General features: G+C 41.9%; 1 pseudogene; it reads right to left on the reverse strand.

The window, feature by feature from the left end:
* Positions 1 to 15,332: 15,332 nt before the first annotated feature.
* LOC145398527 (5S ribosomal RNA) lies at positions 15,333 to 15,452 on the reverse strand (annotated as a pseudogene).
* Positions 15,453 to 17,966: the final 2,514 nt, after the last annotated feature.

Below are 17,966 nucleotides of genomic sequence, written 5' to 3' on the forward strand. Positions count from 1 at the left end.
TAAATTGCATAAATGCTTTTTGGGTTGACATTGTTCAGTTAACTTAACCTTGGCCTGTTTTTCTGAAGAATAATAAGTTTACTCTGTGTTTAACCCTCAACTAGTCCGCTGAATTTGGCTAACATAGGAATACTTAGGCCCACACTTGAGTTATTGTGTAACTTATAAAATAACATTGGGTTACTTGGTTAAAACACACACACACACACACACACACACACACACACACACACACACACACACACACACACACACACACACACACACCACTCATAATATAACACCCGCGACTTACTAAATAAAAAAAAGGTAAATAAATATTCAAGTAACAAACGGCATTAGACCTACATATCGTATAAGTAGTATTATTCGTAGCTACTCGTATACTCTCTTCGATTTAACTACACGGAAAACTGCCATTTCTGTATCAGGCTGGCTGAGCTGTGGCGAGATATCAACATTTAGTTCTGATGAACGCTGTGGAAAGGATGAAAGGCCAAAGTTTTGTCTTATTTTGTGACTGAATTTGGCGAAGTAGGCAACAAAAAAAAAAAAAAAATAGGGGAGCAGGTACCATAAGGACGAAACATCTCTGCCCAGTTAATGTGAATGGCAAATACAGCACTAAAAAATAAATAAAACAATATAAGAAAACAATATTTTCCTTATAATTAAAATTCCAGTTTATTAATGTAATGTTGGCTTTGTTATCTTTCATTACTGACCGACAACCATAGCCATCATGAAACAAGTGTTCAAGGTGCCTAAAGTGACGGACATAGCTGCTTTGCATTTCCCGCCAGCGTTTTAAGTCCTACTCACTTTCTGTGGTGTCCAGTGTACGATGTAGATATGGTGCAGGTGGGTGGGTGATAGTGCTACTGGGAGAGTTTAAGACAGGATCGTCATTATCGAGTGGAAAGATGATATCTGAGAGCAGGTTTTACTACAAAGCGTGTAACGTGAGGTGACCTGGTCACCCTTTATTGCTCCCCATTCTCCATCCCATCGCCTTTATGGCTGCTAATGCATCACCATCCCCTCACCATCATCCACATCACCCCACCCTGACACTTTGCGGTTGGAAGGGGACGTGTAACGCTGATGGAGATAATTTGTACTGTACGTACCATCTATTGCATCCTTGGTAACTTTAAGGATGCTGTTCTAGAAGCACCCAATCTGCTGGTTTTACAGCATCTCAAGTACTCCTAAAGCTTTTGAATTCCAACTCGCTCCAATCCAAAAGTTTTGCAAAGAATCAGAATCATGATAGGTATGGGTAATTAAATTAGAGTCTTCAGTAAATGGGTAATCATCTGCTCCTTATCTTCATAATTCTGTCTAAGGATAGTCAAAGCCACCTCATTATTGTCTTCTTCAACAAGTAATTCACTTATGAACTTATATGGCGTGCCCTTGACCTGTCCTCACAGAACGGAGACTTTACTTACACTGGGGAGGCCTTTTCTGTCATGGATTAATGATTTAAATTATTCCCAAAAGGATATCCACTTTGCTCCCCATCAAACTCTGGGAGCGTAATTTCTGGGAGTGTGGCTTTACTACACAGGTCCACAGTTCGAGTTTCTGAGGTAGTATTGGCTAATTTTATTTCAAGCAACTTTATGTTTATTATATATTCCTCTAAGTTACTTTCATATTTCGTATTATCTGATTCAAACAGTACTTTATAATCTTCCTTCGCGATGGCTGCTTCTAAATTAGTATAACTTTCTTCATACTTAGTCCATCTGCCCTTAAATATATATATATATATATATATATATATATATATATATATATATATATATATTCTCATTTGACAGAACCGGGCTACAGCAAGGCCCGGTCTCCTCGAATGATGAGAGAATCAACAACAACAACAACATCCTTTGACAGTGGTATTTCCTCTTATGCTTCATTACTGCAGTTTATAGCTCTCGTTAGTCATCCTGCCTTTCCACTCATTAACTTAAAGACAAAGAAATAGACATTTGGGTGATTATCTTATTTAACTTTTAAATTCCTATATTTGCACTTTATATTTTGATGATTGTGGGGAAGGTTTTATTTTAAACCTCCCCCCATGGGTTGTTAAACCGTTTGGGTTATACCTTTGTCCCCACAATCATAACCCCTAAATAAACAACAAAAATACCATGAGCCGAGAAGCAATTGATCGCTTTAATATTCCACTGGACCACCCAAAGCCTGTGCAGCATAGAAACTGTCCCTCTTAATTTCTATACAGTTTATGAATTTCGTCATGACCGTCTCTCTGCCGTGATGGTTCCAATGAATACCGTTAGCCCTTAGGGTTGGGTGGAAGGGTTTAGCATTGAAATGGATAAAATCCCTTTCACTGCATTTTCTTTGCAGCTTCCTATTTATGGCCTTGCTGACTAATTTTTATGAGCCGTAACTAACTGATGCATCATATGGTAAATTTCTAGGTTCAATGAGAGTTATGGCTACAGAGGATGTACACGTTCTTTTAACTGCCCCAACCACAGCCAAAATATTTTCCACGATTTCATTAACTTCCACATCCTCATAAATATCATTTCCTCCCAGAAAAAGGATAGCTCGCTGGTGTTTCCAATAAAATTCGGCATTTAGCCGTTCATCATTTGAAACGGAACTAACTTTTCCACACGGAGCCCGGAAAATACGTATTTCCGTATCTGGCACCTCTAACTCATTCACAGTCAAGCTATGTCCAACAAATCCCAACCCTGAACTCAATTAAAGCCTCAGCACACATCTATCTTCCTCATTCAGGGCACCAACATGTCAGAAGTTTTGATCCTGTCTGAGGGGTACTCTTCTATTAAACACCAGATGTTTAAAATTTAGTAACTAAAGACCATTAGAATGAATGGGGTATAACTGATACCCTAACTCACATTTTCTTTTTATATCCTAACTAGTTCCCCTCGATTTGGCCAAATCTCTAAGGATACTTAGCTAGATCGAGTCAGAATGACAGATGACAACTGCCTTGCGGTACGTGTTGGGTTGCATGGACCTGTCCAAGCATCCTGGATCAACTTATTTACAGTATGCAGCTTGAACCTCTTTAACAAGAAGTGTCTCATCATATGCCACAAAATTCTTGGCATTTACAATACCCCGAGACTAGGTCATAGCTGTGAGGGGAGTACAAGTAACTGCCAACCTGCAAGTAAAGATATTGTTTGAAATATAGCTTTTTCTTCAGAATTCAAAATTTCTGTTACCAACCTACCATCAGCCTGAGGGACAACGTTAGGTGGAGAGTCACACACAGTAACTAATTCATGATGGACCAGAAAAATATAATTTTTTTTTCAGGTCTGCTCCTTCAGGACCACGAACTATCTGATACATTTTAAATGTCACAGGGACAGAAGACTCAAATGAAGTTTCAACAACTCTTGGGGAATGGCGATGTGATCCACCAGGAGGGGGTCTCCATCAACCACAACCCTGGAAAAGCTCCAGGATCGCCACAAGAAAGTAGTGAGTGACAGGAGAATCAACCAGGGGTGTGTCAGGGTCGGTACCAGGTGATATGTGATTTACTGAAACAATAAGAAAAACACAAGAGAACTTCATTCTCCCACCCTTCCACTCACCAAGCCCAGCAAGGGAAGGCCATATGCCAGGGATAACACCACTGGCGACTCCAGAGATACAGTAGTGAGGGAGTATATGTGGGTAACCACTGGGGAACCCAGGCAAGAGTGACTACAGGACGACTGGTGCCACCATGTCCCCCAGTGCCCACTTGACCCTAGCCAACAAATGACCAGCTGATTGTCCTGGCTGAGCCACCTAGGTCGCCCGTCTAGCCAGAAGACCGAAGAGGTGTGTTACTAGCTGCAGGGCGCATTGTGCAGCATCACTCAACCTCCAGGACTCCCATCTCCCAGCATTATGAGACGCTGCACACGGCAAACACGTGGGGAGATAGAAACCTCACCCAAGTTGGAAAATAGGCAGGGACAAGCAACATCACCAGCAGGCCTCCTCCACCAGTGATGTAGAAGGGATACTTGGTCCACAAGACCGACAGATCCCGAACCGCACTAAGGTAGGCACGCCTCCAGAGTAGGTGGCACTGCCAGCCATGCTTCAAGCCCTACCACCATGTCAAGGTGACCCCCCTCAATGGGGTCTCAGATGAACAAAATTACCTAACATTAACTGAAATATAATACCTGAATCATGACCATTTTAGCTATCATGCCCATCTTTACTGAGTACAACAACTGTGCTTTGTAAACCAATGACCTATATCCACCACACCATGGGTCAAATGCCATCAAATGCACTTAAGCGGAAAATCGTTAAAATCACGATTAGACTCGCGCAAAATGCTAAGGATTTGAATGCTATTGACCCAGAGACATTATTCTTGGGTGGAATGTTGTCCGCGGTACTGCCTTACAGCAATGACTTTTCATACTGAAACTCACTTCCGGTTGCTGACAAAACTTTGTCCACTAAGAGCTAGCCATTATTGCCTACAGGCTTGTATTAATTATACTTAACTAAGACGGAAATACTAAGGTTGGGAACCACGAGCTTCACAACTAAGAACAGACGGGCGAACCAAGATATGCTGAGTACCCTTCCCACCAATTCAGAGGTGCAGCCACCCTTGACTCTGGAGGGTTAATAAATGAAGATATTAATCATTTCCACATGCCACTTTACCTATAAGTAATTCAACGGTTTTCCTGCTCATGAAAAACGGCAGTCTTCCGCAAACATGTCCTCCGTCAGAAATTATTTTATACACTCCTTCATCTGCTGAGTGTTTGTCTTACACGACCTTAAGTACTGTTATTAGACATAAGTCTCTTAGGAGGATTAGGTGTAACTGATATTTCAAATCACCTAGTTTATATTCTCCTATCTCCTAGCCAATTCCCCATTGAATAGGCATTGCATAAATGTTACTTAGCTAGAAAGAGTGGGACAACAAACGACAATGAGCCTGATGTTTAGGTCGGTTGCCTGGGCTTCTTGGCATCCTTGAGGTGCGTATTTACAAAGTGCTACTTGAACCAGGTCTAGGAGCAGAAGTAACTAACATGGCAAGCTTCTTGTCCCTCATAGGATTTGAAGAGGTGCCAACTATTTATTAATTACAATGCTAAATACAGTTAGATTACATCATGATATATACAAGGCGAAACTAACTAATTAATCTTAGTTTTAATTAACCCCTACACCGCGGGCTTGTTTACCAATGACTTGCGTGTCCCGCGGGGTTATTTGGGCTCCGACAGACTCTCAAAAAATATTTGCCAAAAATCAGTTATTAGTCCTAGAATAATAAAATTATATATGCTTATTGCACATACCTTCAGCTTTCTCCTGGAATGATTGTTGAGCCTTCGTCAGTTTCCGTAGGACTTGTGGAGACCTCTGAAGTAGGGTAACTAAGTCTCCACTTTACACTTCCCGACAACCCGTTATATGATTACCACAGCCAGATACAAACACTATAAACACTATTCTACCATTTTCAAGTAGTTTGGGATCCATACTAAAAAAAAAAACACTGTGAAAGCAATGGAAATTACGAGCGCGTCTGATCGCCGCATTTGCGCTAGTTCGCTCTAGGCACTCTGTCATTTATTATTCATAAAATCCCTCACACTTTATATTTCTATTACTATATCACACTTATATATATCTGGAGTCTTTCTCCATAAGTTTCCTTCAGTCGTATTATTTTATTGTCACTGAAGTCATTCAATTTTTCAGTCAGTAAAATACGTAGAGAGCCACGGATTCACTCTCACTGTTATAACATAAATTATTGTACTCATATTCTTATATTACTAATTACTTACATTACTATTTACATTTTCTATTCTGTTTTCAATATTTACCCTTCTATTTTACTTACAATATGTTATTCACTGTCACTTTCAGTAAGATAAAACTATAATACACTGTTCAATCATATGACCTGAACATCCATTGCTTTCACCTGCTATTTGCACATTATTTACACATTATTTCCAAATAATTCTGCTTCCACACTTGCACTGTTAGAACTGCTTCTGGCTGTGATAATCGAAGAAGCAGGTTACACAGAGGGGAACCTGGCATTCAGCGCACTGCCAAGAGGTGCATTTATGCTCAGGTGTGCGGCGTGTGGTATGCGCACATACCTGACACCTGCGAATCGCAGCCTTCCTTTTCCCTGTGGCAGGCATTAGCTCAAGTCTGTGCCGATCCATATACGCCCTCTGCTCAAGTCGGTCGGGAAGTGTAACTGGATGGCGCCTTGGAGTTGCTGCTTGCACCCTACCATATTTTTCCAGCAGCTGCTGGACACAAGTCCTGGCGAACAACCTCAGGGAAAAGGACTTGGGTGGCTTTACCTTCATCTTGTACAGGATGAAGGCGTTCAGCATCGTCATATCTATGAGATGCAGAAAAACTTTCCTGTACCACCTAGTATTCTTCCTGAGGCAGTCGATCTCACCAATCATCATGTCGGACTTGTCCACCAGCCCCATGTTGATATTATAGTCCAACACAGCATCAGGTTTCATCACAGGTTCGCCTGTCCTACGGTCGACCTTCCCACTGTCTCTCATCTCCCCCTTATGTACGGTGGTGAGCATGTGCACGACTCTCTTGTCATGCCACCGTATTGCCAGCATCTTCTCAGACTTGCGTAGGTGCACGTCTCCTCGCTGCGAGTTTCCCGCCTCTGGGAATTTGGGGAAGTTGGCACGATTACTTTTCACAGTGCCGCAGGAGCCAATGCCGTGCTCAGAAAGGTATTTGGCAAGTTTCGGTGCTGTATAGTAGTTGTCTGTATACAGTACATGATTCCCACCAAAATACTTTTCTAGGAGCACTTTCACTACACAGCCTGAGAAGCCAAGGGGGTGAGTTTTATCGAGATCGACAGTGCTGGCTGAATATATGACGAAGTCAAGGATGTACCCCGTCTTACAGTCACACAGTACAAAGAACTTAATTCCAAAGCGATGGCGTTTGCTTGGAATGTACTGAACAAACCGAAGACGTCCTCTGAACAAAACCAAGGATTCATCAATGACAACCTTCTGAAATGGGTGGAAGAATGACATGAACTTATCCTTCATTCTGTTCAGAATCTCCTGGATCTTCCAGAGTGGGTCGGTTTGGGAAGGTACATCATTATCGGCAAAGTGCAGGTTTCCCATGATGTTCCGGAAGCGATCTCTGGCCATGTACTTCTCGAAGGTCGGTGAGGGTAGTAAGGGGTCCATGGACCAGTTTTCTTCCAATTCATGCTTCTTGGAGTGTGGCATAAGAAGCATGAGGGCAAAGAACACATACAGCTCCTGCACTCCCAGCATGGTCCACTGTTGCATCTTGGCTGCACCTGTACCACTAGCAGCACGTTGTGATTCGAACCTGTTGGTCTCATCACATATGTGCTGCATGACTTCGTCATCTAGGAAGGCCAAAAGGTAGTCGACACACTCAGCATTTTCGTCCATAGTGAAGGCAGGCTGAACTCCTGACGAGCTCTCATCGAAAACCAGGTTTTCGGGGACAAAATCTGACCCTTCCGTCCACGCGAAGGCGTCCAGGATTCCCTGGCGTGGCGGTGGAGGGCTGGTGGTGGTGGTGGTGGTGGAGGTTGGCTGAGAGGGAGGCTTATCTCTGTCAAGGTCACTCTCACTGACCCTAGGTTGCCGTACAGCACTAGCAGCCCTTACCCTACTAGCTACACTACTTTTCACTCTCTTAGATCTACCTCTACCTCTACGGCCGGCCTTCACTGTTGATGCTGGTGGTGACTCCGACGACGAAGACTCCGGAGATAACTCAGCCAATGATGATGACGAGATGAGTAAAGCGGGGCTTGGGGAACGGGGAGGTGAATGCACTCGTGACTCATGGCGGGCTGGGTCACGTGGGGGCATTGTTCTGGGGCTAACACGCCGCCTTTTCACTCCCTTCCCAAATTCTTGTCCTTCCTGCACTAAAGGCTCCTTTCCCTTGGAGGTAGACACTAATTCACTGATAGGAGCATTTGTTGTCGCTGTTTCTGGCGCGATAACTTCACCCGGCTCATCATATAATTCACCGGAATCGTCAAAATCACTGTCCATTATTATCATGGACAATTCAGCAAGTTCTCATGTCACTGCAGAGTCACTGAGGCCTTTCCTGCTTGCCTCAACACTTTTCTTTGGTGTAGAGGTCACGGGGCCCTTTGCAATGGGTGCAGAAGCGGCAGGAATGGCGGGGCGCGAGTGCGACATGTTGTCTCTGCAGTGGAGGACAAGGAACTAAATGCCGCGGCTTATCTGAGAAGGGAAGGGTTGACAATGACACTTTAGGCTGACTGCTGCTAACTTACAGGCTAATTTTTTATAGGTAGAAAATCTCGGCAATAAATAAAGAAATAGGTAGTTCCAGGTGAATGTAAATGTCAATTAGGAATCTCCCTTCCTTTCTGATATATATTTTTATTACAGACATCGATTACAAGGCATAAATCAAAGGGGAAATTACCGTGGTAATGTAGCGAATGAATGCACGTGAGGTTTTGTCAGGTGATAATTAGCCAATTTCTGGAGTATAACAGTATCACTTACCAGTTTTTTTTTTGGTATATATTATTGGGTAAAAATATAGGGCATAGGGCTTATTTCAATGGATGAAATCTGTGGAAAAAGAAGGGAGAAATTTCCGTAGCGCAGCGTGGCGTGGGAGGTGAGAGGAGAGGGTAATGGAGGGCAGGTAGGGAGGGGAGTCACGAAGGGGGTAAATTATCTGAGAAGGGAAGGGTTGACAATGACACTTTAGGCTTACTGCTGCTAACTTACATGCTAATTTTTTATGGGTAGAAAATCTCGGCAATAAATAAAGAAATAGGTTGTTCCAGGTGAATGTAAATGTCAATTAGGATTCTCCCTTCCTTTCTGATATATATTTTTATTACAGACATCGATTACAAGGCATAAATCAAAGGGGAAATTACCGTGGTAATGTAGCGAATGAATGCACATGAGGTGTTGTCAGGTGATAATTAGCCAATTTCTGGAGTATAACAATATCACTTACCTGTTTTTTTTTTGGTATATATTATTGGGTAAAAATATAGGGCATAGGGCTTATTTCAATGGATGAAATCTGTGGAAAGAGAAGGGGGAAATTTCCGTAGCGCAGCGCAGCGTGGGAGGTGAGAGGAGAGGGTAATGGAGGACAGGTAGGGAGGGGAGTCACGAAGGGGGTAAAATAGCTAAAATGTCAACAATGGATGGGAGTACAGATGAGATTTGGAGTGCTGACTAGTGTTGGACATTGGCAGTACTGATAGATGATACAAGCCACCACTTGAGAGCCCGGGATAATTCAAAATAACACAGAATCACAAAAGTGACGCCCCGCAGTATGAGCCATTGTAGCCGAGCGTCACGAAAGTGACGCCCCGCGGTTAAGGGGTTAAACTAAAGCCAGGCCAGATATTCCCTTTATCAATGAAAATATGTTAAACCCACATCTGCTTTTTATGTGAGAACTTTTCACACTCAGGACACGTCATATACCACGCAGATGCAGTTTAGGTCAATGGAACTTTCCAAGTAACTACATGTATTTACAATATAGTTGTCCACAAAGGTTAAACGCAGTAGCAATTAAGTAATTAATAATAAGGATTATTAAAGAGAACGTAATCCCTGGGTTATAAAAACCGCTTTAATAGTTATTAATGATCTCCAGGTTTTCCTCTGCTTCTAACCAGGGACGACTATTTCAAAAAGAAAAGAGCGCAACTGCTCTGGGGGGAAGTATTTCCCACAGTTTTGGGGCCGGGCGAAAAATGATACGCTGTATCATGTAATGTGACCCTTAGCCAGGAGTTTTCTCCATAGGTCTCGAGAACCCTGTGCTGCGGCCCTTCTAGGTCGTGCATCCTGACCCTTTTGGTCTCCACCATTCACTGTCTCCAGAGTAGCCATTAACTCAAGGGGTACCAGTTCATCAATACGTTTTATGTTGGTATGACCCCTACATTTTATTTTTATGAGTCTCAGCACCCCCTCTGAATCTGGATGTGTGGAGATCACCTTAGCTAATGGCCACTGGGATCTTGGGTGTTTTGTTTTTACTAAGACCACATCTCCTATATTTATAAAGGACTTCTTGCTGGCAGTGTGAGCCGCATAAAATCTTTCTCTTGGGCTCAAGAGCTATTCTTCACTCCAATGTCTATTCCAGGTGTCCAATACCCTTTTCAGACATCGATATCCCTCACGCAGATGTTGTCCTAATTCATTTATTTCTATTGTAGGATCATCAACTTCCTCCTGGATATCCACACACGGCACCGGATGGAGCTTTCTGCCATATAACATATGAGCCGATGTCAGTGCCTCAATTGAAACGCTAGTGTCATCTAGATAGGTTAGCGGCCTATCGTTAATTCTAGCCTCAATTTCAGTTATCACTGTTCTTAACTCCTCTCTTGTGATCTTAATTCTGTGTAAGGTTTTCCTAAGGCAGTTCTTCACAATACCAATCATTCGTTCAGTAAATCCATTTTGCCATGGTGCTCTTGGAGCTATGAACTGCCAGGTACAATTTCGAATTCCCAGCACCGACATAACCTTTGGGTCATTCATTATATTTAAAAGTAGAGGTGCTGCTCCAACAAAATTGGTTCCGTTGACGCTTATTAATTTATTAGGACAAGACCTTCCTGCGGCAAATCTTCCTAATACGTTCAGGAATGTCTCTGAACTCAAATCTTCCGCCATTTCTAGATAGACTGCCCTTGTGTAGGTGCAAGTAAACAGACATATATACACCTTATGGGGAGGTCACTTACCCGTAACAGTTATAGCTCCCGTGTAAGCAACTCCAGCTACTTTGAAGGGCCGACTTACATTTACCCTATTCCTTGGTAAGGCAGGTGGTCCTGGATAGTCATATGGTCGTTGTTCATACCTCCTACATGTAATGCAACCATTGAGAGATTTCTTTATGACCTATCTACCCTTAGGGATCCAATACCTTTCTCGGATTCGGGCCAAAGTCTGCGGCACACCTCCGTGAAGAGTCAAATCATGGGCTTCCTTTACAATTAACTCTACAAAATAATCGCATTTAGGTAATAATATGGGAGAAGCAAATCAGCCTTTATTATTCGGCCCCGGTATCAAATTAGACCCTTTCCGCCTAAGAACAAGCCTAAATCTCTTATCAGCTTATTCTTGTTCCCAGTGCCTTGGCCTAAAAGGTCATATATCTCTTTGTAATAATTCCTTTGTATCCTTTTCAGCCAATATTTCTTGGGATCAATCTTCTGAAACCCCACTTTCTTATTAACAAATTTAACAACCAAGTTAGTTGTGTTAATAAGTTGTCTTACTGATGAGAATCTACTAATGTCAGTTACATCTGGCTCAGGTACTACAGGATCCAAGTATACTACACCAACCTCAGAAACACTATACTGTTTCTGCTCAGGCCAATCTTTAGTCAGTAACCATTTAGGACCTTCAAACCACAAGTTATCTTTGACCAGCCTCTTTAAAGTCGAACCTCTCGAGAGCAGATCAGCTGGGTTTTGTTTAGGGGATACATGCATACATTTAAATCTGGAAGACAGTTCTTTAGTAGTCTTCTCTCTATTGCGGACGAAAGGAATTTTACTGTCTTCCTTCCCTATCCAGTAAAGCAAGATCTCGCTGTCAGTCCATATATAGATATCCTCAAACTGAGTATCAAGAGTAGTGGTCAAATACCTGGCCAATTGAGTTCCTACTTCTATGGAAGCCAATTTCATCCGAGGTAGGGTTCTTCCTTTAACTGGCACAACTCTGGCTTTGGACGTAATAATCTTACTATCCTCTCCTGTTGCGCAATAAGCTACTGCACCATATGCCCTTTGAGAAGCATCACAAAATATATGTAAGTGTTGCTTCTCATTACTGTTTATTTTCCTGGGAATAAATATGCTTGACGTTTTTTCAAACTCCTTTCTAATCTGTTCCCGTTGTTCCACATATGTCTCACCCAATTCAGAGTCCCAGTCTAACTTTTCTCGCCAAGCCTATTATACTAAACATTTGCCCCTAATAACTATGGGACTGACCAGTCTAATGGGTCAAATAACATGAAGACCTGACTTACCAAGGACCTCTTGGTGAGAGTGACATCAGTGAACTTAACTGGTTTCAAACTTATTACATCAGCTGTTGTATCCCAGTTAAGACCCAACACATTTTGAGTTTTGGGAATGTCAGAATTTGGATAGTCCTCTTGTATGTTATCCCTCTATAGCAGTGACTTTGTATTCCAGCTCTGTAACGGCAAATCTGCCTTCCCACATTCGGAATTGGCTACTTTCATAAGCCTTCAATGTTTCCGACTCGGTATCAGCAACACCTTGCAAATTATCCATGTAAAAAGTCTGCCCTATTTCTGGGCATTTGGCATTTTCAAAATGACACTTTAAAGTGTTGCAAAGTAGGAAAGGACTAGCACAAGAGCCAAAGAGCACCGATCGGAAACAGTAAGTTTTCAATGGACTATCCTCATTCTGAGGATGTTGAAGCCAGAGGAATTTTGTAAATTTCCTATCCACCTCTCTCAGTCCTATTCTGAGAAAAGTCTTGCTAATGTCTGCTGTGTAACCATAAGTTTTCTCTCTAGATCTTAGTAATACATTCCCTAACTTCTCTGTTAGTGCAGGTCCAGAGTATAGGCAATCGTTCAAGCTAGCTGATCCTTTGGACGCTTTACTACTACAGTTGAAAATTATCCTTATGGGAGTAGTCTCTGAAGCCTTGCTTACAGCATGATGTGGTAAATAATGTCCCTCCTTATGGTTAACAGGGAATTCTTCTGCTATAAATTTATTCTTCAATTGATCTTTTATAATATTATCATATATGGTTAGATGTTCTGGTTTATCTCTCAACTTTCTTAGAAGAGAATTTAACTAAGCCTTAGCCACTTGGTAATTTGTTGGTAACTCTGAATGGTTTAGTTTCCATGGTAATCCTACCCAATACTGTCCATCCTTAAATTCTACAGACTGGTTATACAAATCCAAAGTTATATTATCTTCAGGGGCTGGTTCCTCAAAGTGTATTCCTACACTACCTAGGTCCTACAATTTGTGTACAGGTTAAATTTTTTCATCCAGCAAGTCATTTATCTGAGTAGGTTCTAATTCTGCACCTATTCTAGCTACCATCAATGACTGTGTGGTCGTAACAAAGACTGAGTCTACTAGTTTGGCCTCTCCCTTAGCTTGTTTTGGAAAAGGCAACTGACCCATAATAAGGTTACTTCCTGGACTCTTGAACAACTGTACCTTATTCTTCTTGAAATCCTATGTAGGAATCTCCCACAGTAATATGAACCAGTTATCATTTTTATGGGACACACAGTATCTGATTCCACATTCCGTTTAGCCAACTTTATCCCTGAGCCTTTTAGATGATCAGAGGTTTCCTTCAGTCCCTTTATATATATAGTTGTCTCCATATTATCCAGTACAGCTGCTATTATACGGCATTTATATCTGCCTAGTTGTATTACAGGTCTAAGTAAATCAAAAGACTGAGCTTTCTTAATTGTTAAGAATCCTGTAATGGCTAGAATTACCTTGTCAATAACAGGTAACTTTAATTTCTTCACAGTGTCTGCAGAAATGAAGGCTTTCTGAGCATCGGTATCAAAAAAGTGTACGTGCTAATTGGTTTCTATTCTCAATCATTACCCTCACATCTGGTATTGGAAATGCAGCTGGCATTACTACTGCCGTATTCTCCTTAGCAATTGTCATATTGACATTTGCAGGTTTAGGAACCTCATATTTCATCCTTGGGCATAAAGCACTATGATGATGATTCCTTTTACATTTGAAACAAAGATTTTATCATTTTCTCTTGCAGTCAGCGGAAGTATGCTCGGAGTTCATACAGATTATGCAACTCCCCAGTTCCTGAAGCTTTCCCACTGTAGAAGCATATTCAGGATAATGTTGACAAGATGCACTGGAATGTTGATCCCCACAAATTGCACGAACTTTCCTGTCCTTTACCATGGAAGGTTTTACTTCCTTATTTTCATCAGCTTGTCTATTCCTTGTCTTTAATATTTTATCTTCAGCCTTTAAATAGCTAAGGAAAGTACCTATCTCTTCTTTAGGCACATACTTAGCCCTCACTGACTTAGGTTTCCCAACCAGTTGGTCAGCGGGTTTTCTCTTTATTTCAGTCTTCTGTTTAATCTCGGCAGGCTTCACTGTTCCTTGCAAATGTTTACAGAGTTGCATTAAGCCTTCCTCAATCTCCTCACAGGAGAAATTATCCTTTTGGTACCTACCGTACAAGGCATGCTTGGTTTTTGGTGGAAGCTTTAACCCGTCACGTCCCGACCACTTTCGCACCTCCAACACCCCCTCGTCCCGACCATTTTTGGATTTTTTTTTTTTTTGGCTAAAACCTCCGCTTTTGGTGAGAAACATCGAAAATTCATAGAGAAATCGCTCACCTGAGGTTTAAAATACTAGATACAGGTAGGAGTACCTCCTTACCTTACAGGGTTTTCTATCAGGCTGGCTGCAAAGATATCGAGTTTTATGGGAGGATAACTATTCCACACCACTCCTAAACGATATTTATTTAATTATTTGGTACGAATTTATATGTAGTATGAGAGTATATTGGTTTTCAAACAGTAATATAGGCATTATAAGCATTGTTTCACTCACTAACCCATCAATATTCCTGACCTTCTTTTGCCACATTACATGATCATCATTTCTGACTGTTTCTTCCTCTAATGCTATGTAAACTTTGTCCTCCACATTGTCATCAATTGGGGAATCACTCTGGCCCTGAATGCCTTTATTGGCCAGGTCACTGGTAACAGGTGAATTGCCAAGACAATGGCATGCAGGGGGGGGGGGAGGTTATGTGGTGTAAGGCATTGTCCCTGCTTGACATCTTGTAGAGGAATAGAGGAAGGTGCTCCATGTATATGTACGAAAAATCACGCGCAAAAATTGAAAATAGTGCATATTAGGGACCTTGCAATTGCAAAATGTACCAGTACATTGATGGGACTGGCAAATGCAAAATGTTGCAACGTACCCATATGTCGACAGGACGTCTCGGGTTAAGAACACAATTCTAGGAAGCACCCAATCTGCTGCCCTAATATCTTCGTAAGTACCTCCCATCCATCCATTGCCAGACGCCATGTATCCCAAATGGGGTGGTCAAGGGCTTAGAGTTAATTGTTTTACAGGGAGGGGCACTAATCCTCCACCAACCCCACTTGACACGTAGGGATGCCAACAGCATCTGGTGTTCCCAGGCGGTCACCCATCCAAGTACTAACCAGACCCAACATTGCTTAACTTCGCTGATCGGACGGGAAGCGGTGTACTCAACGTACCTAAAGCCTTTAAATTACAACTCATTGTAATTCTAAAATTTTGCAAGGAACCAAAATCATGTTTAGGTATGGATAATACAATTAGAGCCTTCAGTAATTGGGTGATAACCTGCTCCCTGTCTTCATAATTTTGTCCAAGGATACTCAAGGCCACCTCATAATTGTTTTCTTCCTCAGGTAATTCTTTTATCAGCTAGTAAGACGTCCCCTTGAGCTGTCGTAACAGATATGTGAGTTTCCTCACATTAGGGAGATCTGTTATATCATGAACTAAGTATCTGAATTAATCCTAAAATGATTTCCAATTTTGCTCCACATCAAACTCCAGAAGCGTAATTTGTGGTAGTACAGCTTTACTCCGCTGTTCCACAACTTGTATTTCCGCTGCATTCTCAGCCAATTTCGACTCTAGTAACTTCACTATAGTTAGCGTCTCTGACACTAAGAGATCTTTATCATCCGCTTTTACTATGGCCGCTTCTAAATTTACATAACCTTCTTCATACTTAGTCCATCGGTCTTTCAGTATAATCAGGAGGATATTTAATTTCTCCCTGGACAGAGGTGTTTCATCTAACAATTGTTTGCAATCATTTATGGCTCTCGTTACCCATTCTGCCTTATTACTACAAGATCTCTGTAACAAGGAAATAGACATGTTGACTGATTTCTAATTTAATAAATTAACCATTAATTTCAACCACAAATTTACCCAAGCTCACTAATCATCTAATTGTTTTAGATTTTGATGAGTGTAGGGATTGGGTCCAAAATAACAAACTTATCCCCATGGGTTGTTAAACCTCTAGGGTTATATCTTATCCCCACGCTCAGTTAGGGGAGGCGGTGGCTCAATCAGTAGAGAGGTAGAGAGGTGGCCTGTAGTCCTACCAGACCCAGGTTCAAATCCCCGCTGGGGCAGGGAACAGTTTTAGGATTTGAATTTCATTAAATCAGACTTTACTGATCAACCAGAAGACCCGCCGACATGTCATAAAAATACCCCCACTAATACCAATACACCAGTCCTGTATGAGATACCCCTAGAATGTATTCAGTATGGATGGTGGGTGTTAGTGCCGAAGTGGTGACATGTAGAGGTGTATGGTATGTAGGAGGCCTGCTGCGCCTTGGTACCAGGCTGTGAAGCCTATGCCCAGAGATGGGCACATAAAAGAAAAAAAAAATCCAAATAACCCATATTCTCTGAGCTCAGAAATATTTATCTCCTAGGGTACCATAGGCCCACCCATAGCTTGTATAGCACGGAACTGTCCTTTCTTCAGTTCTATGTAATTTATAAATGTCTGCAGAACTGCTTCTCTGCCATAATGATTCCATTGTATACCATCGGCCTGTAGTGTTGCTTGGAAAGGCTTTGCAATAAAGTGGATAAAATCCTTCCCCTTCCTAATTCTTTGCAATTTCCTGTTCACGGCTCTGCTAATTAATTTATATGTACCATAGCAAACTGGTGAACCATATGATAGGTTTCTAGGCTCAAGAAGGGTTATGGTTACCAAGGATTTACATGAACCTTCTATGGCTCCTACCAGGGCTAGAATGTTTTCCACAATTTCATTAACTTCCACATCTTCACGAATATCACTTCCTCCCAGGAAAACGATAGTGCGGTCATGCTCCCATCTAATACGGCATTTTTTTTTTTTTTTTTTTTTATGCGAGGAAGAAGGAACCAAAGGCCATGAGCCCGCAGTAACAGTTCCCTCCAAGAGAAAAACAAAATACAATAGAGAGCCAAATTCAAGATCCGATCATTTTGAGATGCCTGGACACGCTGCGTTTGAAAGACTGGAGATCATAGGCAGGAGGAAATACAGACAGAGGGAGACAGTTCCAGAGCTGACCTGTTGCATGAATGAAAGACTGGGAGTAACGGTTAACTCTTGCATTAGAGAGTTGGACAGAAAAGGGATGAGAGTTTGCTGCCAGACGGGTGCTATGCGCCCGTCGTAGAGGTGGAGGAATGCAAGCAGACAGTTCAGAGGAGCAGTGACCATTAAAGTAGCGATAGAAAAGAGATAAAGATGCAACAGTGCGGCGAAGAGACAGAGGTTGAAGGGAGTCAGTAAGAGGAGGAGAGTTAATGAGACGAAAAGCCTTTGACTCCACCCTATTGAGAAGAGCTGTATGTGGGGAGCCTCCCCACACATGAGAGTTGTACTCCACACAGGGGCAGATAAAACCCCTGTATAGAGTCAACAATTGTGCAGGGGTAAAGAAAGAGCGGAGTCGGCTTAGCACACCCAATCTCTTGGAAGCAGATTTTACAAGAGATGTAATATGATCTTTCCAAGATAAGTCCCGAGTAAATGAAACCTCAAGCATGTTCAAGGATGATGCAGGATTAAGCTGAATATTATTAAACATTAGTGGGTATACCTGTGGAAGATTTTGTCGGGTTGATAGGTGTAAGAACTTAGTCTTAGAAGCATTAAAGACAACCATATTATTTTTACCCCAGTCAGAGATATGAGCCAAGTCAGACATTAGGTGTGCCATAGCCT

The sequence above is a fragment of the Coenobita brevimanus genome, chromosome 45, assembly GCF_032717465.1.
Source record: "Coenobita brevimanus isolate Jiangsu-jjx chromosome 45, ASM3271746v2, whole genome shotgun sequence".
Taxonomy (NCBI): Eukaryota; Metazoa; Arthropoda; class Malacostraca; order Decapoda; family Coenobitidae; genus Coenobita; species Coenobita brevimanus.